This window comes from Elaeis guineensis, chromosome 11, assembly GCF_000442705.2.
Source record: "Elaeis guineensis isolate ETL-2024a chromosome 11, EG11, whole genome shotgun sequence".
Lineage (NCBI taxonomy): Eukaryota > Viridiplantae > Streptophyta > Magnoliopsida > Arecales > Arecaceae > Elaeis > Elaeis guineensis.
In genome coordinates, this window is record NC_026003.2 from 119,334,319 (window position 1) to 119,362,239 (window position 27,921).

Sequence of the window (27,921 nt, forward strand, 5' to 3'; positions counted from 1 at the left end):
TCCATCGATAATGTATCGGTTCGACCAAAAGAGTTTTTTTTTGGAAGATGAATAGCCAGATGCATCATAACATCAAAAAATGATGGTAAAATTTTTTTTTCTAACTTACAAAGAATAAGTACAATATCCTTCTCAAATCTCTTAAGTAAGTTAATCTTTAATTTTTGATAACACAATTCTCAAAAGAACACTTCCAACTCAATCAATATAGTTTGAACATTACCATGCAAATAGCCACATATGACCACAAAAAGCAAATGTTGCATCATCACATAGGAGTCATGACTTTTCATGCTAGAGATATTACCGTCGTTGTTTTCAATACACCACGATACGTTTGAAGCGTATGCATTAAAAAATTTTATGATTTTGAACCATCCACAAAAAAAAAAAATTTTCTCACCAAACAGTGAATAACATGCAAGTTGCATTAAAAATTTTTGTTACATTGCAGATATATTGCAGATGTTAACTAACAATCCTTGTTACACGTGAATTAAATTTTGATCGTGTTGTTATGGTTTGATAGATATCTTGTTTAGATCAATTTTTAGGTGATTTGCTCGCCTTAGTTTCTATATAGAGTTTAATTTTTTTGATGGAGGATCGACATCAATTGATGATTTCAGGGATCGATTGTTATAGCGCATCATCTGCAGTAGATTAAGGATCGCGTTCAAGAAGTTATGTTTTTCTGTTAAAGATATTATAGAATTTTATTATCACAAAAGATTGTTGACCAAATTTTTTTAGAATAATTTAGAAGTAAAAGACACAATTTAGTCCATCGAATAGTTGATAAAGTTTTGCTTTTTATACAATCGAAAATTGATATTTTTTTTGAATCAAATTTTTTGCGTTTAATTTTCTGAGGCAGTTTGCTCTTGGATCTTATAGACGGTAGATTCGATTGTGGGTAAAAAATTTTGTTGCATCATCCAACAAAGTCTGGATACTGGGAGACTTATTTTTTCAGTATCAAAAGTAATTTTTTTTAATTTTTGATTTTTTTTAATTATTACGATATTTTTCTATTTCATCGTAAATAATCTGTAATTTTTATTTTTTTAAATTTTTTATTTTTTTCATAATATTGACTATTTATGATGGAAAATAAATTTTCATCGCAAATATCGCATTATTTATGATGAAATTTTTTTATCACAAATAATCTTTAATTTTTATATTTTTCAAAATTTTAAATTAATTTTGAAATATTAGTGATAAAAATATTTTTATAGTAAATAATCTGATATTTATGATGAAAATATATTTTCATCATAAATATTCTTTAATTTTTGAATTCTTAATATTTTTAATATTTTTTTAAATATTAGCGATAAAAATTTTTCATCATAAATAATTTAGTATTTACAATGAAAATTTTTTTTATTATGAATACCTAATTATTTATGATGTAAAATTTTCATCATAAATAATCTTTAATTTTTAAATTTTTTAAAATTTTAATTTTTTTTGAAATATTAGCAATAAAAATTTTTCACCATAATGAATTTAGTATTTACGATGAAAAATTATTTTCATTATGAATATTAAATTATTTACAATGTAAAACATTCATCGTAAATAATCTATAATTTTTAAATTTTTTAAATTTTTAATTTTTTATTAACATATTAGTGATGAAATTTTTTTATCATAAATAATTAAGTATTTATGATGAAAAATCTTTTCCATCATGAATACTTAATTATTTATGATGTAAAATTTTTATCATAAATAATGTATAATTTTAAAATTTTTAAAATTTTTGATTTCTTTTTGAAATATTAGCAACAAAAAATTTTCATCATAAATAATTTGTATTTACGATGAAAATTTTTTTTCATCATAAATACTAAATTATTTATGATGTAAAATTTTTATCATAAATAATTTATAATTTATAAATTTTTAAAATTTTTTATTTTTTTTTGAAATATTATTGATGATAATTTTTTATCATAAATAATTTAATATTCATGACAGAAATAGTTTTACATCATGAATATTAAATTATTTATGATGTAAAATTTTTATCATAAATAATCTATAATTTTTAAAATTTTAATTTTTTTTATTTTTTTTAAATATTAGCTATGAAAATTTTTTGTTGGAAATAATATTATTTTTGATGAAAAAATATTTTTTATCATAAATACTTAAATAATTTACGATGAAAATTTTTTCATCATGAATATTCAAAATTTTAAAATTAAAATAAATATCTTATTATTTATGATGAAAATATTCGTCATAAATTTTGGATATTTATAACAAAAAAATTTTTCTGTCGCTAATATATAATTATTTGTAATAAAAAATTATTTTCATCATAAATATTTTATTATTGATAATAAATTTATTATTTCATCGTAAATACTCTTATTATTGATGAAAAAATTTTCATCGCAAATAATTTCATCGCAAAAACACTCTTTTCTTGTAGTGCAGCCATAGGCGGAAGCATTGTATGTGTATGACCTACCACGAGCTGGAGTATAGTTATGACTAGTCCAGTATTCAAATCAAATCAAGATGATGAACCAAATTTAATTATAAGATATGTGAACTAGCGAGCAACTGTGAAATATAGTATTTACGATGTCAGCTGTGGGTTGAGATGTGGTTGCCAACCACAAGTAAAAACATAGCGTATATATATGATGAATTTTTTAAGATAAAATAAAAGATAATCATAAAAGATAAACATTTTATAATAAAAATCTCATTTCGTATGCCATTAAAGATATTAATCAAAATAGTTTATTATAATTATTTTTTATTTTCATCACTTAATATAGGTTTTTGGTGACTAAATTTGTAGTTCATCGTTAAAAGATCGTTAGTAAAACTCTGAATTTTTATAATGTGTTGGGTCAAAATATCTCTCTTTTGGTCTCTTTTTCCTTTTGTTTTGCTTCACCGACCATTGCCGGCTGTGGCCATGGTTGGGGTCGCCACCATGGCTATCGACAAGCACCACCATGGGTCGCCAGTCCTAGGTTTTCTTTGCTTGGAAGCTTGAGAGGAAGAGGGGTAGAAAGAAAACAATTCCCAATTGAGAAAGAAGAAGGGAGAAGCGTTGTTTTCTTCTCTCTCTCTATCTTGTGTCTTTTATTTTTATCTCTTTAATTAGAGGATTTGTGGAAGAAGGATTTAGAGACTTAATGCTAGAGCCTTGATGAACCCCAACTTAGCTAGAGAGTTCTAGATAGATAATTTCTATGCTATGGGTTTTTTTTTTGATATTTAATTTGATTCTCTAGAAGGATAATTTTTGGGACGAGAGCGTTGAGCAAATTTCTTAATACCTCGATTCGTAAATCAAGATGTAAATTGATACTTAGTATGGTAAGTTTATTATCAATAGAGATAAAGATTTTTTGATACAATCATTTACATGATTATGCAAAATTTTTACTAATAATTGTATCTGTATGATTGTGTATTTTATTTATTTACCGACTTGTGCATCATATGTTGACATATTGATATCACATGGTTCATGATAATTGGTGTTTGAATATAGATATCATATTGAATAAGGAAAGTCATGATTTAACAAAATTGATGAGGTGTATGCGGCATTTCGGTTAGTGTCATCTAAAAAACATAATATATATGCTGGGGTCAATCTCGAACTAAGGGATGGTATTATTTTTTGTCTGTCATGGACTGAACTATAATTGTGACTAATCTAATATCGAAAATCAAATTATGTCTTTAATATAATGGATGGAGTATAGGACGATATTTGGACTGATCGGCCATGCATGCAAGAAATGTGGTATGTACTGGATCAGTCTCGAACTGAAGTGCAGCATGATGTTTGGCCAATCATAAACGGGAGAAAATTTGTAATTAGTCTAATATCGAAAAGATAAATATAATTTATATGATTAAAAAAATAAAAAAATTAAAATAAAATATTTTTAATTAATTATATTGAAAGTGATATATCAGTCACAGACTGATATATAATTTATGGTTGTCGACCATGAGCAAAAGCATGATATGTATTTATTTCGTCATGGATTAGTTATGGTTTGCCTGGAGCTGAAGTCAAATCAAGTGGAATCAGATCGATGTAAGACAAATCCAAATTTTGTTCGAAAATTATGGTCATTAAATTGGTTCCGATTTTTTACAGGATCGGTACTTTATAATCGGATGGTTCCTGGATTTCGTCAGCCCATGTTTTCTTGTTATATAGCATGCGAACCGTGCGGCAGGTGAGCAGTGAGAGACCCCGGGGTGCTCTCCATGTTATTTAGTGCACGCCCTTTTCCTCTCCATCGTGCGGCATCGTACGGACCGCTCGAAGGAAAAGTGGGAGCATGGGACCTAAGAATGTGGGCATTTTTTCAAATCCGAATTTGCTCTCCGATTTCTACCAAGATCTGGGAGCCCGAACGCGCTCCTCGTAGGGTTGGGACTTGGGTTTCCGATTTCTACCCGGATTTGGGAGCCCGAACGCACTCCTGCTAGGATTAGGACTTCAACGGAGTTCTCCCCATGCAGCCCACTCTATATAAACCCCTCGAGTCCGCCAGATAACGCATCCACGGAGAGAGAGAGAGTGTGTGTGTCAAGCATCATTAGCATGGCGGCGAGTGCCAAGAAGATGATAAGACTGAGGAGCGTGGACGGCAAAGATTTCGTTGTAGAAGCGAAAGCGGCCATGTCGGCGGAGAACATCAAGACGATGATGGAGGACGGGGGCTCCCCCCAGTGCATTCCAGTCGCCGGCCTGAAAGCCCAGACGTTGGCTAAGGTGGTGGAGTTCTGGACCACCCGTCCAACCGCCACCACGAAGGGAGACGGCAAAGGCGACGACGGCGTTGTGCGGCGGGAGGTCGGCATGTGGGATGAGGAGGAGTTGGCCAGCATGGACCCCGAGGCTTTGTTCGAGCTTCGCCATGCGGCCTATTGGTTGTTGGATTGGCCTCTGATCGAGCTCACGTCGCGGGCCACGGCCATACTGATGGAGCGAGATGTGGGTTTGACTGAAAAAAGAGAGATCATGAAGAGAACCATGGCGGCGAGAGCCAAGAAGAAGATGATAAGACTGAGGAGCGTGGACGGCAAAGATTTCGTTGTGGAAGCGAAAGCGGCCATGTCGTCGGAGACCGTCAAGAGGATGATGGAGGACGGGAGCTGCCCCCACTGCATTCCAGTCGCCGGTGTGAAAGCCCAGACGCTGGCCAAGGTGGTGGAGTACTGGACCACCCGGCCAACCACCTCCTGGAAGGGAGACGGCAAAGGTGACGACATCGTTGCGCGGAGGGAGATCGGCATGTGGGAGGAGAAGTTCGTCAACATCGACCCTGAGGCCTTGTTCGAGCTTGAGCAAGCGGCCCGATTCTTGGAGGACGGGACTCTGACCGAGCTCATAGTGCGTGCCTTGCTCATGGAGATCAAGTACTAGGAGGAAAGGCGGCTCATTACTGCCCCAATCTGAACGAACCTGTTTCTCGTTAGGATAGAGCTAAGCGTGGGTTAATTTGACTGGATTTTAAGCGGGTCAAGTTTAGACTTACGGCCTTCAGCAGCGCTGGGAAAAGCCTTCACTTCCTCCATTGTTACACACAACAACAACCAAAAAAAAAAAGAAACAGAGAGAGAGGATAGGTTACGTCTTTTTGACTGATTGATTCAGGTAATAAGTGTTGGTTTTTTGAGTCAGCTCAGGGCTTAGGTCAGTATATGTTTGGACTTACCAAGGAGAGCGATTGTGTGTTTGTAATTTTCTTTTCAAGTAAGCAATAATATTTTATTTTTCCTTTTGAAAAAAGGTAATAATGTTCTTAAGTTTCTGTTTTATTTTGCCATATTTCGGTTTTACTTTACGGTATTTCGGGTTTTGTGTGCGAGTGTGTGTGCGCGCAAACGATGAAGAGATATCACACCATACAAAAGCACCCATATTTGTTGGTCAATTGCTGTCTTGTTGCAAGATAAGCAGTCATTAGAGATACCACAGAAACAGCTATATTTGTCGGTCAATTACTATTTAAGCAATCATTAATGGATCTGATGAAGTCAGGACTTGGTTCCAGTTTTTCGATACCACCAATTAAAGAGAGAATTTGATCCTAAATTTGTTGGAGAATGCCGACCGATCCCACTCATGCCGACTCATCATCGGGCCTCCATATTCAACGTCCGACTTTACCGATCGACCGACGGGAGCCGTTACCGACCGATCGGCGGCTATCGACCGACCGAGGATACATCGGTCGGGCAGACCTTTTCCGCTCTCCCGATCGACTGCACCATGGAGTCCGATGTCCGACTCCTGCAACGCGCCCGACTGACTGTCGGAGGGGCCCGGATCTTCACCTGACGCCCCTCAGCTGACCACCGACCTATGGTCGGTCGGCTCCTCCAATCGCCGTACTACTGCCAGAGACTGTCAGCCCTGACAACGGCATGCGGCACTGCCGCCTAGGGGCATTATCCCAACTAAGGCATGGTCAACCCTAGCGATTTGACAGCCCCATGGCGATTTGACACCCTCACGACGGCTCTGACAGTCCTCAGTGAGTTGACAATACTTCAATTGTCCGTGCCATTAATGACGGCGCCATACCATGCTCCACTATATATATCGGGGAAGGCAACAGTGCTAAAGGTCGACTCGAAACCTCTGAACTCCCTCTTCTCTCTCTCTCTCGTTGAGCTCTCTGCTTTCATTTCACTGTTGCCTAGTCTCCTCTCTGACTTGACCGTCGGAGGGTCCCCGCCGGAGCCGCCTCCGATCAGTGTAGACTTTCTTTTGCAGGCGCTCGTTCCCGACGACCTGGCGATGAGGGGATTGGCCGCAACAGATTGGCGCGCCAGGTAGGGGAACACGACAGAGAAAAGATAGCAAGCTCCCTAGAGCTTCAAAGACCTCTCAAGATGATGAAGATAAGAGCTCAGCGTTCGAGGGTCACCGGATCGGCGAGGCGCTCTTCCCGTGGGGAAGAGGCCTCTCCTCCACCCTCCGCGGCGGAACCTAGCTCTCCGCACCCTGCGGTGACCATGGAGGCGCAGATCCCGACGATCGTGCGGTAGATGACCGTGCTGATGGACGTGGTTAAAAGTCTTCTGCAACAACCGGTCCGACCGCCGCCATCACCGATCGGGCAACCGGTGGCACGTCCGATGCCCTCCAAGAGTAGCCGCCAACGTCCGCATCGGTCTCCATCGCCTCCGTAGGAGCACCAACCACAGTGCTTCTACCGAGAGGAGGAGGGGCGGCCGCGGTGCGACACCCATCGGTCCCGACGGCATTCTCCCTCCCAGCTAGAATGAGCCAGGAAGGAGAAGCGACCGCGAACGCTGTCCGCCTCTCTCTCGGATTCTTCTGGAGACTCCACCCCTAGGGTCCCCCAGCACCGACGGACCGACGACTACGAATGCAGGTTCGAGAAAATCGACCGTCGGCTCGTGCAGCTGCAGGTGGACGGACAGAAGTCTTCAAACGACGTCGACTTCCAGACCGCCCAACCTCTCTCCCGACTCATCCTCGACGAACCGATCCTCAGTCGGTTCAAGATGCCGCACGTGGAGCCTTATGACGGCTCCACCGACCCAATCGACCACCTGGAGAGCTACAAAGCTCTCATGACGATTCAAGGGGCAACCGACGCTCTCCTTTGCATCGGTTTTCCCGGCACGCTCCGCAAAGCCGCTAGAGCCTGGTACTCTGATCTTCGATCGGGAAGTATCCACACCTTCGGACAGCTTGAGCACTCCTTCATCGCCCACTTCAGCACTAGCCGGAAGCCGCCACGAACTTCGGACAGCTTTTTCTTCCTCAAGTAGGGAGAAAATGAGATGCTCCGACACTTTGTGACGTGATTCAACGCGGCCACACTCGAGGTCCGGGACCTCAACGAAGACATGGCCATCTCGGCCATGAAGCGCGGGCTGAGGGCATCCCGATTCACCTACAGCCTGGACAAGACCCTCCCTCAGACGTATGTCGAACTGTTGGAGCGCGCGTACAAGTACATGCACGCAGACGAAGGAGCCTCCGACCGGTGCTTGACTGATTTCAAGGGCCCGAAGGAAAAGCGAAGGAAGGGTCGGGACCCTGCCGCGTCCAGCGGGCCCCCGACTGACAGTCGGGTCTCACCCCCACAGCGGAGCCAGAGGTCGCCCCGACGGCGGAGCCCAAGGTCGATACGCCCTAGGTACGACTCCTACACTTCCCTCTCTGCCCCTCGTGCGCAGATTTTGATGGAGATCGAAGGGAAAGAGTACCTGCGACGGCCTCCACCTTTGAAGGCAAAAGGCCTCGACCGACGGAAGTACTGCCGATTCCATCGGGGCCACGGCCACAATACCGAGCAATGCATCCTGCTCAAGGATGAGGTCGAAGCTCTCATCCATCGAGGATATCTCGATAAATTCTAGAGGAACCCGCCGACTCAACCTGTCGCCGACCGACGACCCCAGCCGATTGAAGAGGCAACGAATAACCAACCTACGGTCGGGGTTATCAATATGATTTCTAAACGACTGGGCCCGGGGACGTCTGCTGGAGGGGAGCCGACGAAGAAGCCGCACCCTGATGACGTAATTACCTTTGCAGAAGATGATGTCCGGGGCATCTAAACTCCCCACGACGACGCTGTTGTTGTCTCGGCAACAATAGAGAACTATGATGTAAAAAGAATCTTTGTAGATAATGAAAGTTCAACGAACGTTTTGTTTTACTCGACTTTCTTCCGGATGCGACTGTCGACAGACCAACTCAAGAATATCTCTACGCCCTTGATAGGCTTCGCTGGGGATGCTGTCACAACGGAAGGAGAAGTGACTCTGCCCATGACGGTTGGTACCGAACCACGACAAAGCACAGTCCATTTGACTTTCATGGTCGTCCAGGTGTCTTCGGCCTACAACACCATACTCGGAAGACCCGGGCTAAACGTCCTCAAAGCGATCGTCTCGACGTACCATCTTCTGATTCAGTTTCCGACCAAAAATGGAGTCGGAGAGATGCGCGGAGACCAACAGCTCGCCCGTCGATGCTTCCAGATCTCCGCTCAAACCAACAAGTTGAAGGGCTCCCTAACGATCGACAAGCTAGACCAACGGGAGGAGGAAGAACGGAGTTCACCGGCCGAGCAGCTCGTCCCCATCTCGATAGCAAAGGATCCCGACCGACAGGTATGGGTCGGGTCTCAGCTACCCGACCCGGAACGACAACGGTTGACAGAACTGCTGAAGGCCAATGCCGACATATTCGCTTGGTCGGTAGCAGATATGTCAGGCATCTCCCCGGAGACAATAACGCACCGACTCAACATCGACCCGACGATGAGACCGGTGAGGCAGAAGAAAAGGTCTTTTGTTCCTGAAAGACAGAAGGCCATCGACGAAGAGGTGGACAAGCTACTCGAGGCAGGCTTCATCAAAGAAACTACATATCCCGATTGGCTCGCCAATGTTGTCATGGTGAAGAAAGCCAATGGAAAGTGGAGGATTTGCATCGACTACACCGACTTGAATCGGGCCTGTCCGAAGGACAGCTTTTCACTTCCAAAGATCGACCAGCTAGTGGATGCGACGTTCGGTTATCGACTGCTCAGCTTCATGGATGCCTTCACCGGGTACAACCAGATCCGGATAGTGCCTAAAGACGAGGAGCACACCGCCTTCGTGACCCCCAAGGGCCTCTACTGCTACAGAGTGATGCTCTTTGGACTGAAAAATGCTGGAGCTACCTACCAACGACTCGTCAATAAGGTCTTCAAAGACCAGATCGGCTGCAATATGAAAGTATATGTGGACGACATGCTGGTGAAGAGTGCACGGACTGCAGATCACGTTCGAGATCTCGGAGAAGATTTCTGCACTCTACGACAACACCGAATGAAGCTGAATCCAACTAAGTATGCTTTTGGAGTGACCTCGGAGAAGTTCCTCGGGTTCCTCATTTCTCAGCGTGGAATCGAGGCCAACCCCGAGAAAATCAAAGCAATCATCGACATGCGGCACCCGAACACCAAGAAGGAAGTCTAGCAGTTGAATGGGAAGATCATCGCCCTCAGTCGGTTCATCTCCCGGTCGGCTGAAAGATACCTCTCGTTCTTCAAGACTCTGAGGCAAGTGAAGGGTTTCTCTTGGTCGAACGAGTGCCGACGGACCTTCGAAGATTTGAAGGAGTACCTGGCTTCTCCTCCACTGCTTGTGAAGCCGAAGGACGGAGAGACGCTGTACCTCTATTTGGCTACTTCCCTCGAGGTGGTTAGTTCGGTGCTCGTCTGAGAGAACGGGAGCCGAACCCATCAACCTATCTACTATACCAGCAAAGTGCTCCACGGTGCTGAAGTTCGGTATTCGGAGACGGAAAAGATGATTTTCGCCCTGACCGTCTCTGCAGAACGACTCCGCCCATACTTCCAGGTGCATGCCATTATGATCCTCACCAATCAGCCCCTGAGGGCGATATTGCACCGACCCGACACATCGGGACGACTGGCGAAGTGGGCAATGAAGCTCAGTGAGTTCGACATACAGTACCGACCGCGACCTGCCTTAAAGGCCCAGGTCCTGGCCGACTTCACCGCAGAATGCCCGACGACTGATTGAAGATCGGAACACGAGAACCCCGGAGGAGCGACGGTCTTTGAGCCTGATCCGGTGTCCACCTGGGTACTGCACATCGACGGAGTTTCAAACGCTCAGGGGAGCGGGGCTGGATTTCTGCTCACCAACTCGGATAGGGTAGTCACCGAGTATGCCCTCCGATTCGACTTCAAAGCCTCCAATAACCAAGCCGAGTACGAAGCACTCCTCGCCGGCTTGAGGATGGCAAGGGAACTTGAGGTCGACAGCCTTCGGGTGTTCTCCGATTCTCAACTAATCATGGGGCAGGTCAAAGGCGAATTCGAGGTGCGAGACCCAGCTATGACGAAATATCTCCAGAAGGTGAAGGATCTCGTGGCACGCCTCGGATATTTCGAGATCTCCCATATCCCTAGGTCGGAGAACGTCCGGGCCGACGCACTCTCCAGACTGGCGACTTCAGCTTTTGACTTTTTAGGCCAGACGTTCTGGAGAATCTCGAGCAACTGAGCATCGACAAGGTCGAAGAGGTGCTACAACTAACGGCCGAACCAAGCTGGATGGATCCGATTGTTCGATACCTGGCCGACGAGATCAGCCCCGAATATCCTGCAGAGGCCAGGTGGCTCTAATGGTCGGCCTCCCAATACATGATCATGGATGGCCGACTCTACAAAAGGTCGTTCTCTCTTCCCTTGCTCAGGTGCTTGGAACCGACCGATGCAGATTACGCACTCAGAGAAGTGCACGAAGGGATCTGCGAGAGTCACTTGGGGGGCAAGTCATTGGCTTACAAGGTCCTGCGGCAGGGTTACTACTGGCCCACCATGAGGAAGGATGCGGCTGAGTTGGTCCGGAAGTGCGAACCATGCCAGAAGTACGCCAACGTGCAACACCGACCAGCCAGCCAAATCACTCCTATTGTTGCCCCATGGCCCTTCGCTCAGTGGGGGGTCGACATTCTCGGTCCCTTCCCTCCGACATCAGGTCAAAGGAAGTTCATAGTCATTGCCATCGACTACTTCACCAAGTGGGTGGAGGTCGAACCCCTGGCGCAGATTACCGAGCGGAAGATGGAGGATTTTGTTCAGAAGTCCATCATCTTCAGGTTCGGGCTACCGCATACCATTATCATCGACAATGGGCGACAGTTCGACAACCAGGACTTCAGAGACTTCTGCGCGATGTTTCACATCATGCACCGACTGACTTCAGTCGGGCACCCACAGTCCAATGGCGAGGTCGAGATGACCAACCGGACCATACTACATGGGCTTAAAATCCGACTGAATGAAGCCAAAGGCCTCTGGGTCGATGAGTTGAACTCCGTCCTGTGGGCTTACCGAATGACCCCCCGCATTCCGACCGGGGAGTCGCCTTTCAGTTTGGCCTATGGGATGGAGGCGATGATACCACTCGAAATCGGACTGCCGTCAACTAGGGTCGAGCAGTATCAAGAGCCGAACAACTCTGATTGTCGGAGAGCCGACCTAGATCTCCTCCCCAAACTTCGGAGCGAGGCCCAACTTCGCATGGCTTCATACCGACAGAAGGTAGCCCGATATTACAACGCCAAGGTCAGACCAAAGCTCTTCAGGCCCGGGGACCTAGTCCTAAGAAAGGCAGAAGTCTCGAAGCCCCTAGGCCAAGGGAAGCTAGCTCCAAATTGGGAAGGGCCCTACATGGTAGCAGACACCTACGGGCCAAGGGCTTACCGACTGAAAACCCTGGAAGGGAAACCCATTCCCCGGATCTGGAATGCTGACAACCTGAAGTTGTATCACCGATGAACTTTGTACCTGTTCATTCGAAATACAAATCCAATTTCAAATTTCGGAGTCTTAACTCTTCGACTGATGATCGGCTCTCGCCAAGAAGGACGAGTCCCGACGTCTCGACTCGGACTTAATGTCCGCATGGAACCAACGGTCTGATCGCCGATGATGTATCGGACGCACACAAGGGCCGAACCGTCCATGACAACGGGAGTTAACACTCCTTCTACGGTCGAAGTTTCGGGCCAAACGATCGGCTAATTTGCCGACTGAGCCCCGACCAAAGAAAGGCAAAATGCCTGCCCGACTGCTGTCGCAACTTACCGACCGAGCCACGGCCGATCGAAGGATATTCGGCTTGCCACCATCTATCACACGTCGCGACCACTGTCGCATTCATTACTCACCGACCAAGCTACGGCCGGTCGAAGGATATTCGGCTTACCACCGTCTATCACACGGCGCGGCGTAAGTGCCTGACGTAAGGGTATTGGGATCCGACTTATCATCGCTTCCCCGAATAAACACGCCGGACGACATTCGATTGAATGCATCGAAAGATATCCGACTGCCAAGTCTTATCCGACGGTCGGTCGACTTTCGACTCAACGAATACGCCCGACTCACAACCGGGCGAAGGATGCCCGACTTAAGCCCTCAACCGTCGGAAGACCGATCCAAAGTCGGGACTTGCTCTGCCATTGTGGCGGCACGCATTACCGAACATCCTAACTGGTCTATCGGACTAGCGACTTATGTGTTCAAATGCATTCCACAACACATGAAAAAAAAGAAAGACATGCGGAGGAAAGAGGTTCAAGTCTAAAAATTTTGACTTCGATTTCATTGAAGATCAAGACAAGTTTACAAACTGGGCCGAAGCTCGACTACAAGTATGATAAGCCGAAGCAAAAAGAAATGAAAAAAATCGACTAGTCTTCAGAGTCGGCCTCCTCCACTGGACGACGGCCCGGGACGGTCGGCGAACCTGCTCTGGCTTCGGCAGTCGGGGCCGCTTGATCTTCGGTGGCTCGCTCTGCGTCTTCTTCGGCTTTCGCCCTGGTGGTGAGGCCTTTCGATGCTGGGTCGGCTGTCTCCTCCATAGCTGGGGCCTCCGACTCCGACAAAACAACGCCGTTGAGATCAAGCTCCGAGCGTCCTCGTACCCCACCCGGTACGAAAGGAAGCCGCTCTCCAGAAGCTCTTCCCGGTACTCTTCCAAGTCGCGGAAGTCTTCAACAGCCCGACCCATGGCCTCCTTCGCCGACTCCGCTTCTGCCTTCGCGATGTCTGCATCGGCCTGGGCGATGGATAGACCTTCTTCGGCCTTAGCGAGGTTTCCGAGACTTACTCAGAGCTGCTCGCGTTCGGTCTTCAGCTCCTTGGCGAAGCTGTCCCGCTCGTCCCGAAGCTGACGGACGGTCCGGGACTTCTTCTTCGCGTCGTCCCGGGCCGACTGCAGCTCTGATTCCGATGTCGCCAAGGCTCCTGTGAGTCGGGAGACCTCCTCCGTGAGCCGGGAGACCTCCCCCTCAAGTCGGCCCTCCTGGTCGACCGACTGCTGCAGCTGGTCGACCAAGATGACCCTGTCGGCTTCGGTAGCCGCGACCTTGTCCCTCCAAGCCGCGCGCAGGTCATCGAACTTTCGATATCCGACCTCTAGCTCGGATATGTTGTAGACCAGCTGCATAAAACAAGACCGACCGTCAGAAGATCGAACTCACAGAAACAATAATGGAAATAAAGAAGAGAGAGACTCATCCGGATCATCATCAGGTAGAATGAAGACAGCATGTCGGAGATACGCTAATTCTTCATCGCCTCGATGTCGGCTGGGAGAAGGAGCGCCTGGCACAGCCTCCTGGCCAAGTCGTGGTTGGCCAGGCCCGACGCACCTTCGGAAAGTGGGAGGTCGGTCGACCCCCCACCACCGACCGACCTTTCTTCGTCGTCGGATGCCATCGGGGCCTTCCCTCGACCGGACATCCAGGCCCTGACGTCGGAGAAGGACGGCAAGCTGGAGCCCGACCGAGTATCCACCGAAGGCGCAGCAGTAGCAAGCGCGGGTTGCTCAGGCTCGCGCGCCTCCTCTCGATCCTCCTCCACCGGCTGAGCAGCCGGCGCGCCATCGACCGATTCCTCGGCCGCCCTTCTTTCGGGCGTGGCAGTGCCCTCCCCCGACGGTCCCTCGGACGGGACTTCGACGAGCACTGTCGGCACCGACAGTGCGATAACAGGCTCCGCCTCCGACCTGGTCGGCTCGCTTGGCGGAGCCACCTGAGGTCGCTTGGGAGGCCGCGATGGACCGACCCCTTGTGCCGGCCTCTTCCGAACGGCGTACTGACGTACATCGGCTGCCGTCAGTCTTGACCTCGACGGCATATCTGCAAAACGACGACAAGTGGTCAGCACCATAAAGGAAAAGAAAAAAGAAAAGAGGAAGGAAGACAGGGAACCAACCCAAGCGAGGGACCAGGCTGAGACCGGCGTCATACAGCGCCTGCTCGGTGACGAGCTCCCTCTGCTTCGGCACCGAAATATCCTTCAGCCGGTGGAAGTCTTCTCGGTCCTCAGCTTCCACCCGACTGTTCTCGTTCAGTTGGGTTCGGGGATTCTCTCAACGAGCAGGAAACCCCCATGGAGTAGAAGAAGATACAAAAAAGAACTGGTTCTTCCATCCATGAATGGACGACGGAAGACCAGTGATGAAAGAAAGCCCATTCCGAGGATTAAAGTACCACCACCCTCGGGCTTTAGGGTGGGGTCGGAGGACGAAGAAGGCTCGGAAGAGGAAAATCCGAGGGACAGTCGGCAAAAGCCGACACAACAAAGCAAAACTGACTATTAGCCGAACTGAGTTCGGTGCGAGTTGAGCCGGACATAGCCCGTAATAGTCGAGCATATTCTGGATGAACTCCGGGACCGGGAAGCGAAGACCGGCCCGGAGGTCCTCAACATAGAAGGCCACCTGGCCCTCAGGAGGGCTATTAACCCGACCATTGGCACCAGGGGCGAACAGCCGAAACTGCTCCGGGATGCAATATTGCTCCCGGAGCCGATCGACGTTCGGCCCCGAAAGTGAAGAGACCTCCACCTCTGGGGTCGACCGAGGGTCGTCAGTCGGCTCTCCCGACCGAACTCCTCGTGGGGATGTTCTGGCCATGGACCTGAACGAAGGGCGGAAAACAAGGAGGGAGACGATAAAGATGGGGAAGGCCCCTAGAAGAAAAAGAGAAGACCCCTGAGAAGAAGGAAAACAGAGTACCTGGAACGGGGAACTACACGCGCAGAGTCTCGACAGCAAAGTGAGGGGGGTAAAAATCTGGGTATGGGTGACCCTGTATATATAGTATCCCCTGACGGTCGAGATGAAGGCACGACCAACGAGGGATACCCAGATCACGCCACGTGGCGTTATCCGGGCCGTCCGTCGGCCCGACGGTTCAACACACCCATCCTCAGATCGAGCCACGTCACCTCCATCCGCTCCAACGGGCCCGTCCCAATGGCCACCTACCACGTGGCACAGAGGCCATGACGTTTCGTATCCCCGAAGGGGCAGCGGGAACGACGGTTTCCCTTCCCGATGGGACGGGACGTCTGACACCGATAGGACATCTGACGCCAGCGAATCGTCCGACATTCACGAGGCGCCCGTCATCATGTCAACCCAAGGTACGGTCGTCATACCAGCCCACGGGACGGTCGGAACTTGACACGCTTGTAATCTACTCCTTTCGCCCGACACTGCTGCCCCAAACAAAGACATTGGCCAGCGCGCCATCCGACTCAGGAGTGGAGGGGGGCAACTGTTGGGGAATGCCGACCGACCCCACTCATGCCGACTCATCATCGGGCCTACATGTTCCATGCCCGACTTTGCCGACCGACCGACGGGAGCCGTTACCGACCGATCGGCGGTTATCGACCGACCGAGGATACGTCGGTCGGACAGATCTTTTCCGCTCTCCCGACCGACTGCACCATGGAGTCCGATGTCCGACTCCTGCAACGCGCCCGACTGACTGTCGGAGGGGCTCGGATCTTCACCCGACGCCCCTCAGCTGGCTACCGACCTATGGTCGGTCGGCTCCTCCAATCGCCGTACTACTGCCAGAGACTGTCAGCCCTGACAATGGCATGCGGCACTGCCGCCTAGGGGCATTATCCCATCTAAGGCATGGTCAACCCTAGCGATTTGACAGCCCCACAGCGATTTGATACCCTCACGACGGCTCTGACAGTCCTCAATGAGTTGACAATACTTCAATTGTCCGCGCCATTAATGACGGCGCCATACCATGCTCCACTATATATATCGGGGAAGGTAACAGTGCTAGAGGTCGACTCGAAACCCCTGAACTCCCTCCTCTCTCTCTCTCTCGTTGAGCTCTCTGCTTTCATTTCACTGTTGCCTAGTCTCCTCTCTGACTTGACCGTCGGAGGGTCCCCATCGGAGCCGTCTCCGGTCAGTATGGACTTTCTTTTGCAGACACTCGTTCCCGACGACCAGGCGATGAGGGGATTGACCGCAACAAAATTCATACATTTTGTTGTCGATAGGCAGTTGCTAGGCTCCCTTTTGCTAAAGTTTTTCATCGTCGCAACCTTGCCCATCCAGATGACACAATCGAAATATTGAATCTACAAGTCATCACTTCTTTAGCTGTCACAAAGTTTGACAGATCTTGATGTGTTTCACAATTGCTTGGATGGCTAACGTGCATGGCCATGATATATCTTTCTTAACAAGACCAGCCATTGGGAGGGACGATCACGTGAGACTTTCTTTTTTTTTTTTTTTCCGGTAAGAATCACGTGAGACTTTCTTTGGTGGCTTATTTGTTCGGGGAATGTACATCCGGGTCTTTCTTTAACTGAACTTTAACATGTGGTTCTTTGACCATATAGCTTTTAACTTCTAGTCCTGCACAGACTCATGCAAGGTCCACACACACTTACACTTATGATGGTTCTCCTACATAGTTATATTGTCCCTACATAAAGTAACATCAACTATCTCAAAATACACTTATATATGTATGTGCTATTTTTATAAGTGGGTACATATTGGAGTATAACTGAGTACAACTTCTCAACATAAGGATGGCAATGGATCCGATATGAATGGGTTCCCCGTTCGCTGTACCTACTCCATACTTGCACAGATGGCTAGAGCATTAAGATAAGGTAGGTTATAGAGTTAGATGGGATGGAGTGGAACATATCCAATAAGTTGAAGTTACAAAACTTAATTATTTTTATATGCAAAATTTTTTTTTTCTTCGAAAAAAGATTCGTGAAAAGTTACGTTAATATGACTTGAATTTTGAATATTTTTTATGAGCTCGAATTATAATCTGATCCGAAAAACTCATGTTATGATCTGAATGAAATTTTTTGAGAGGTCTGTAGTGAGAAGTTTTTTGGTGAGAAGTTTGAAAAATCAAATTAGACTGCGGTTAGCATTTGAAGAGTTCTGAGTGATTATATCTCTTTTTTCATCATAATAATTTTTTTTTTCTGATGTCTTATTTGTGAACGTAGACTTTACAACCGAACTATATAAATTCTATATCCATTTTTTCTTATCTTCTCTATCCTGTGATTGTATGAATCTACATGTGCTCCACTTTTATACTTGCTGTAACAAGTTATGTACATCATATTGGGTTTGAGATGAGTTTTTTCATGATCGGCATCCAGCCCCATCCCACTACAGGTCCAATAAAGCTTGTCTCGTTCAAGTAAGATGACCGATGGGGTAAAGTAAATTACCACCCCTAGCTCAATATGAAAAATTTTGGTCTATGATTCTTCTTGAATATTCGCATGGTTGGCATTCTCTTCTTAATGAAAACATTCCAAAGCCCTAACATGTGAAATATCATCTTTTGGACTGCGCAGAAATGACCAACCCATAAGTTGACTCAAAAAGATAGGTATCTTGGGAATGCCATGTGCAGTAAAACATGACCGAGATGTTTTCTTACAATTTCATTTGACAATGCCATATCCACTACTAGATTCCATCTCCATAATCCATGATAAAGATGGATGACAAGGTTGCAAACCAGATTAATTTTATTCAACTGAACTGGCAGCTAAAATCCAAAGTCAATTCTCATTGTTAAGCACAGAGACAAGGAACAAAAATGATGATCCAAATAATTATTAAGATAACAGCAATGTGAGAAAGCGAGCAGTATTTTCTTGCACAAGTGACCGACATGCATCATTGCTGAATCACAAAAGGAAAATAGATGATCTGAATTTGGAAGCTTCCACTAACCTAAAACATATGGTCCTTTGTCTCTGTAAGCATATTTCAAGTTCCAAGACTAGTCTGAAAAATTTTAAAAAATACAGGCTTCAGGTCAGCTTTCAACCGCCACCCCTTGTGCACAAAAATTTCTTCAAGACATCAAAATAAGAGGATCCAGACAACGGCCGCAGGAAAGTTTCCTTTGCTTCCTTCTGTGGCAAAAGCTATTACAAAGAGCTTGTAAAGGTGAGGCTACAGAACACATCACGATGCCACTAGATCAGGTATCTCTGCTTCGACTGACAACAAAGCTGCATGCACCTTGCCTGCCCATGTGTCCAGTCGACTACATAAGGATTTGATCTGTGAAATCCCCAAAACCCTAGGCTGCACCCATGAGACATGAACTGTGCCCTCAACTTGATCTATCATGCCTTCAATAAGATGAACCTGCATAGGATTTTGAAGCATTAATACAATGTCATGAAGTGGCAAGAAAAAATAAAATACACATACTGCATTTTTCCCATACTATGCAAGGGCAACGACAATTCAGGTAGGATATATCTAACATCAGAATGATGAAAACGATTAATATATAATCAATTTAATCAGACTGCATTTCCTTTTGCTCTTGGGCTAATATGTGCCTTGGAGTGAAGATGACTCCCCCTTTTGAAAGTCACGTACCCCATTTTCTAGACTCTTCCTTGTTGAGAAGAATTTCGAAAGATTGATCCTTCATTTTGAGAGTTTACAGAATGACCATTCGGGCAGATCTCCCTCCTTAGTCAACAAAGATAAATGCAGAAAGTATTACTTGCGGAGAGGCTTTTCATTAGAAGATATTCCACATCTTCAATGGAAAGTCTAGTTTGTTTGGCAACAACACTTAATGGAATTGTTCGATCTTCAGATGGTCGGCTGCAATGAACAAGATTGCAACATGCAAATCATGCAGCAATGTAAAAAAATTAAATCAATAAAATTAAAAAAAATTGAAAAACATGAGCATAAAACTTGAGGTCCCTGTATTGTGCTGAAGAAAAACTGTATCACAAGCATATTTGGCACTGCCTAGCAGATCTTAACCTAAAGATGATTTCCATCAAACAAAGAATATTGATTTTTTCAATTAGCTTCTTCTCATTCTAATGCAGGCTGTGCACTCAAAGCAGCACTATGGACATCGCAGAGTTCTTGATAGCGTTTCAGATTGCCACCGTTGAATGCCTGAAGTATATGGTAAAGCCACTCCACTTTGGTTCCAAGAAGACTACTGATCTGCAAAACATATTATAAGCTCAACATATCTAACTGTAAGTGGTATATTTGAATTCGGAGTTATTTAGTGGGAGATAAAAAGCAAAAAGGCTCATAAAAGACTAAGTGCATCAACTCATAAAACAAAGAAGAGAATATCACAAGCAATAAGTAAAGAAAGAAATTAACATTTTACCAACAAAATATACACCAGATTGTCTTCAAAGAAACCCATTATTGTACTTTTCGTCGTAGAATAGAAAATAGGACACACTGAAGACTTTCAAATGTTCCTTCCTTTCCTTGTCATATTTGGTGTTTCCACCAAAATCTAGACTTGCTGCCTAAAAAGGAAAAGGGTTTATTCTAAAGTCAATACTAGCGGAATTTTATCTTTCCTCAGACTCCATTGAAGACTAAAGAACAAATAAAATCCAACAACCAAGCAAGAGCTCCCATTTCACTTTGAACTTTTTCAATGCTTCGAGATAATTGCACCTTCTATGGCCATTCAATATTATAAAAAAAATGTGTTTACAGATTCAGACAGTGATGCATACAAGGTGAAAATTCTAGACATTAGAACTTTGATATAGAAGCATAATAAAACAATGGCAAGGTTAAAAACAATAACTATGTGGTAGCTGAATAATGGTAATGTGGAAAATAATGCATGTTGGATCAACAAGGCACATTGAATCAAAAGCTAGCCCAAGCATTAGGCCTAGACTTGGATGAGGAGAATAATAAATGAGTGTATTACATAACAAAATGGGTAAATAAGTGGTCGATACGGCTATCATTAGCAACAGACGGCAGAGAATTATTTGTAAGAAAACCTAATCAGATAAATTATCAATTTTGCTGGGATCACAAATTACAGGAAGCCAGAGTTGGGCATGTCAGAAAGTATATAGGCAATCAAGATCATATGCAGTCATGGACTTTTTTTGATGGTGATACTTACAAGGTTTGTATATTTGCTCCCCCTTTAACAGAACATTTTGCAACTATCTAAACAGCTTAAGAGAAGAAAAAGAAACAGGTTTGGCCCCCTTCCTCCCAGATAAACTCTTCTTCAACTTAAAATTTGAACACAACTTAATCTATCAGGTAATCCAATTAATCCAAACAAATCAAAGAATTCCTTACCAAAAAGGGAAAAAATCAATAAGAATTGCCAATCACCAGTATTCAAGTAAACCAGCCACACATCATCCTGGATATCTCAGTTTTGGTAGAGCTAAGGTCAGTCCGGTACGTACCAGTACCATACCAAACTGGCCATCGGCTGGGGTGAAGCCCGGCCCTAGTTCAATGAACCTTAATTTACCCTCTATTACTATCTCTCTGCTCTATTCTTCGTCACCTTTGTTCAATCAGTCCTCTTTCCTTCTACCATCTCGCTGTTTTGGCCGTAAAAAAGGATAAATATTCAGATCTAATCGGATCTGAAATCTCTTTCCTTCTACTTTCTCATTGTTTTGGTTGTGAAAAAGAATAAATATTCAAATTTAACCGGATTGAAAATTTGTTTCTGCTCATTCCATTTTATTTGCAGCCCTAGATAAAAGGGGCTGAAATAGATTGTGATTTGGAAGTTTTGGAATAATTATTTAAAAATTATCACAAGAAAAACAAAACACCTGGAAGCACTGGACCAAGGCTATCCTAAACATGGTCCAAACCCACCCCCCCCCACCCCACAAAAATAATAATAATAATATTATTATTATTAATCAAATATATATTTCTTACCACATGACATGCACTGCATGCATATATACATCAATACGTGTACTACCATTCAATAACCATAAGTAAAATACACGTGCTTGGTATTACAATTCTACCCATTTGTGATAAAGAAGGATCTAGCCTTATGTGACTTTAAACAACAAAAAGAAAATCCACATCAACAAATATAGGTACACAAGTAAAATTCCTTCTTGTCAATGCAGTATCCAGATAAAGTAAAATTTCTTCATTGTCAATGCAAGACCCAGGTAGAACGTGGATCTAAATAGGTACATGAGTAAAATTCCTTCACTTCAATGCAGTATCCGGATAGAGTAGAATTTCTTCATTGTCAATGCAAGACCCAGGCAGAACGTTGATCTAAACACGCGTTCTTTGATACAAGTAACATATAAGGAGGAAAAATAAACACAAGCAAAAGGAAACTACAAATTAACATGGGAGTATAAGATAAACTAGAACAAAATTCCTCTAAACCAAGAACAAATTCCCTCTTGCCCAAACAAAAATAATAAAAATGCAACTAAAAACTCAAGAAGTCCAGATGCATTGCTTCATACAGCACTATCAACCGAATTCTTTTTTCTTTACAGCAAAGAATTAAACAAGTTTCTGTGACACAATATAAACAATTAATGGTTTGATATTTGCCATAAAAATAATGTAATGTTTATGTAAAACTTCCACTTACAATTGGATGGGCGAGCAATTCCCCAAAGTTATACATGTTATCACCCAGCAAAGCAGAAAGGAAAAGGTCAAATGCCAAATCCTGAATATGCAAAATAGGAAAAAAAATTAGTTAAGGACCACAAGCATTACAAGATTAAACAATTCGCTTTCAACAACTCCTAAGTGAGAGACTAAATCAAAAAATAACAAGAAATTTTGGTGGAATAGATAATAAAAGCTTGTAAACGGACCTTGAGCTTTATTTCACAAGCAGCAAGTATCGTTAAAGTAAAAAGAAGTGAAAAAATCATAATAAACTCTGTTGTCTGTTAAAGTAAGGGCCTGTTTGGATGTCTGCACAAAATATCTTATGGGGAAGATCACACAGTTGTTAAGTGCGAGAAGAGGAAGAACACTCTTTTAGTAAGTCACCATGACATAATCACACTCTTTTAGTAAGTTATCCATGCAGCTGTATGTCACACTCTTTTAGTAAGTTATCTATGCAGCTGCATATATGTATGCAGCCCCACGACCGCTCTGCATATGGCATAGGCTGCCTTCCTATATGGATAGGTCAGATGTTGGGTGCCCAAGTGACCCAAGCCTTGGATATACATCCCTTTCTCTCTACAATTTTTTTTTTCTATTTTTGACTGAGCTATTCTAGAATTTCTAATCTTTATCTATTATTATAATTTATTTACATTTTAATATTTTTTAACACAAATTATATAGGCAGGCATCTAAGCGGCAGTCTTAAGACGTAAGCACTGTGGGGTACCTTGAGTACCAACACATAGCGGCTGCTTTTTGCATAACAACATGATGGTAAGCCAAAATTATAGATAGGGAAAAAGAAGAGATTGTTATTCACTTTTATCCTATCCACAACAGTATGATTATATAGTTTTTGAAAAAGTTGACATATTAGCATTTGTGGAAATACATGGAACTTTTATAGCCGCATGAGCGATCATCAGGCTTGAAGACTCATATTACAAGCAGGCCCCAGCTTAAAGCGCCTCAATCTTAGGGTATTGCTTAGTAAAATAGAATTTATACAGCCACAAATGACACAGACAATGCCACAAAATATCTGAAGTCATGATATGTGATGATCTGCCTAACTCTAGTTACTGAGCACATTTTGCTTACAACATCTTCACTACTGTAAACTGGAACAAATGCCAGGCATGACTGAAGAAGCATAACCAACATCTGCAATCTCAATAGCAGGTATCGTACCAGCACCTTATCGGTTCAGTACAATATGGATCAGTATGGTACAGTATGCACCGCATACCAAGACAGCTTTTAAGCTATTTTTCTCACTTTTTATCTCAGTACATCTCGATATAGGTCGGTACACACACCGGTTCACCTTGGTTGTAACAACCCAAATATGATTTTTGTACCGACTCTGACTTGGTATGGTATAATACACCCTGAGCCGAGCAGTTCAAGGTGGTACACAAGCCCATGAATATAACCAATCCTTGTGTAAGTATTAAATTGACATCTCAAAGAAAAAGAACATATAGACATGCCTTCTCCATTCTACCTTAGCGGCTGTTTGGAATTTGGATGCCGGCATACGTTGTCCATTAGATAAGTTTCTCATGGTCGAAGTCCAAGCTCGAAGCACACAATCCCCAAAACATAGAGATGCCGAATTCCTTTTGAAAGGTGATCTCCATTATCTCTTTCTTTTAGGGATTCTGCACTCCAAAGTTTCCATAATCTATTAAGTTCTTTTCTCTAATCCATTAAGTCCTGATTGTTAACTAGATAAGATATATTTTAAGGATAAGTTACCAGTCAAGCAATCCCTTAAAGATTTTGCAAAGCAACATGCCCAAAAAATGGAGTCAGCCATCATTAATCATCAAATGAATATGATACCAAGGCAAACCACCAACTCCTCTCCATGGATACTTCTTAAGCATAGATTGTTCAACCAGTCAACAAACAAAAAGCAATGAACAACCATGCGAAGGCCATAATTCTGAGTTAAGCACAGATCAACAAAAACATCTAGACTAACCAACAAATCATTTACAGCACAAAATGTAGAAGGAACAAAAGGCACATGTATGTATCCATAAGATCAGGCAAGACAATTCTGTATGTCCTGAACTCCAAGGAATCATGAGAAAGTCCATCAATCTGAGTTAAGCACAGATCAACAAAGACTTCTAGACTGACCAACAAATCATTTACAGCACATAATGTAGAAGGAAGAAAAGGCACATATATGCATCCATAAGATCTGGCAAGATAATTCTATGTGTGTCCTGAACTCCAAGGAACCATGAGAAAGTAGATCATTCTGAATTTAGCACATATCAACACAGGGTTCTTGACTAATCAACAGACTATATCAACTCACATCATACAGAAGAAACAAATGGCAATAATCCGAAAAGTAATGAGATACACAAGGAATCCTACCAGGCAACCATGAGAAGGCCCTTAATCGAGATTTAGTTGACATTCAGCACACTCTTTTAGGAAAAAAACATAATGGATGCTTTAACATTTATCTTGCAATATAGCCTCCCAAATACCAAGTGTCAGAATATCTCCCCAACCTCTCCCAAAAGTAGTGTTACTTAGACACTCGACATAGATGCCAGGCATCCTCAAGTATCAGACATGACAAACCTCCAAAAATCTAGGCATGGGGACATCACACAGACACACGCACATAGAGTTGGACTATATGTTAACTCGACGAAGGAGCTAGGATTCAAAATCAATGACGGACCATCCAAATTCAAGATCCAAACTACTGAACATGATCTCCACTATTAAGAAAAAACCTAGAAACCAGATATGTATTTTGGAGGTCTCTAACCTAATCATCGAGTAGATGTCAAGGTAGATGGATCTAATAACATGATATTATATTTTACTATGATCTAACAAACACAAACTAGTGAATTTAAATCGATTTAAATTTTAAGATGTGTAGCTGATGATCTATAAAGTGGATTTTCAATTATATATTCTATCGTATATTTTACCACACTAGTACAATAGACACCATTCATTTTTGCACCAACACGATGCAAAGGTTAGGTCCACAAAGATATACGAATTTTGGCTTTAGACTTTTTTTTTGCATAGATCAAGTTCAATGGTCTGGATCTTCAATTCAGATGGCCTATCATTGATTTTAAGATCATTAACTCCTTCAAGAAATTAGCATAAAGTATGTAATCCAACTATATATAGAGAAGGTTAATTAGTTCCAGGGAACAATCAAGCTGGTCGTTTCCATTCATAAATGACAAAAGCACCCCTATTCATTGCACAAAATAGGTGGCTGGTTTTGTTATTTGGCAAATGCAATGAATGCAGTTTTCCTACATTGCTTGTTTCACTTTTTATTTTTTAGCATATTGATTGTACTTGTCAAATGACAAAACTACTTCCATGCAAGGTATCCTTGTCATTTACAGGTGGGAACAACGAAGCTGGTTGTTCCTTGGAAAGAAAATAGCTGTCCCCTATATATATTTGTTTTTGTAGTTTGTTTGTTTCTTTTGATGCTTATTCAAAAAGAAAAGAAACTAGAATTATAAATGCTATTTAACAAATAAACTAACAGAACAACCATGAGTTTGCATGTTGTTTAATTTATTTGTTAGGTTCATTTAAGATATGCTAACATGCTTAGATTGATAACAGACTATGATTTATTTATATTTAAAACATAACAATATTCCACTTAAGGTGTCCATATAATCTTGATAACTTTGTATTGAACATCTCAGGAACACTTTGCTCGAAGTGTCAAGCAAAACTTAAGAACACTGAAAGTATTCAACACTTAAAAGTAAGAGTCTATATGACACTTCAAAAAAAGTGCAAAATGTCAGACATTTTTCGTTGATGTCAATAGGACCCTTCAAAGTGGAGTGTCCACCTGTGTCATATTATGTCCTGCCATGTCAAAGTATCCAAAAGTGTCAAAACTTCTGGATAGCTGAAAATGAAGTGTCCAAGTAACATAGTCGAACATAAACTAGGTTAAGGATGGTTAAGACTCAAAAATCAAAGCACATAGAAATTAAATTGTCCACATTGGATGGTTAAGGATAAGGCTGTCAATGGGCTGATCCAGCCCACGCAACCCAAGGACCTAGACATTTAAAAAAAAAAAGTGCTGGGCTCCATATAAGATTTCAGGCCACAATGTGCAGATAGTAACGAACCTAAATTCTTTTTTTTTGTTGGTGCGCCCTAGCTCGAATTTTGGCAAAAGATGAGGAATTATGAACTCGGCAATGTTAGGCACCAATTCATATATTCATACCATCCACCTCACAAAACATGACAGATGGCACCTGCACAGCCAATGCTGCTCTTTCTAAAACATTATAAAGCAAATGTTGTTTAATCTTTAGCTCAATATTATCACATGTTAAATCTATTTAAAATATGAGAAGCAATTTACCAAAAAAAGTATGAAAAGGAAGATTCTCTTCAGCTTCTCATAGATGAAGTATCCATGAGTAATTCAGGTAATTAATTCATGTCAAATGAATATTTAAGGATAGCATATGTCAGACTTAGGCCATATTCATAGGATTTTTTTTTTTCTTTTCAGGTATAGGCAATTCCATGAATAGTGAACAGGAAGCCTGCCATTCTATTGTAGTATTAGTGCTCGGATCCTATGAAGGATAAACTAAACATCAAACAGCCAAGACACTGATTCTCCTACAAGGACATGGAACAATAATTACGGACAACCCCATTGTAGAACTACATGTAGAAAAAACTAACAACTAATCTAGTACAGGTTCCAAAAACTTACATATAGAGTACCTTTCATCTAACAATCAGAACAGTATCAATGATTGAATTGGTCAGAGACAATGGAATGTCTTTAGGAACAACAGCACCTTGTCCACAAGATAGTTCTGTTCCCCACCATCTCAAAAACTAACCTTTGGAAGGTTTCCCGTGATCCTTTGGACTGAAAACAACTAACGCAACTAAAGAATAATCCATAAACCGTCGAAAAAAGAAAAAACAAGAAGTTAGGGAGAAGGAACGGACCTGAACGACGGCTAGGGCCACGAACTGCTCAAGCTTGAGGGTGAGCTGGTGCCAGAGCTTCCCCTGGTACAGGTCGGCCAGGGAACTGTACCACTCGGCAAGGTCCGGCTGGGCGTTCCGCTGCGATTCTAAGTATTGGAGTGCCCCCGCCATGAATGGATCGACCTCCGCCCCGCCCCAGAGAAGAGATCGAGACGATTCGGGACGAAATCTTTAGACCCTAGCTTGGCTTTTTGGCTTTTCCTCGCTTCTTTCCCTCGCCTTCCCTCTTTTTTCCCCTTTTCCTTTTTTGGAAAAACCCAAAGGCTTGCGTTCTCTTCGGCGAAGAAGGGAGGAAACTGGAAAACGTCCATCCGACCGAGCGCCGGCTTTTTATGTCGGGGTTGTCTTCAAGGATTTACCGTCTGATGGATGGACCCCCGGTGAACCATTGGCCCGGCATGTTTTAGCTGTTGGGGGGTAAATAGGAGACAGCCTTTTGAGGATCGCGAAACGTTTTCTTGAATTGCATGTTCCCATTGCCCTTGGAAACGTGGCATCGCTCCA

General features: G+C 43.5%; 1 pseudogene; it reads right to left on the reverse strand.

The window, feature by feature from the left end:
- Positions 1 to 18,489: 18,489 nt before the first annotated feature.
- LOC105053809 (26S proteasome non-ATPase regulatory subunit 13 homolog B-like) lies at positions 18,490 to 27,764 on the reverse strand (annotated as a pseudogene).
- Positions 27,765 to 27,921: the final 157 nt, after the last annotated feature.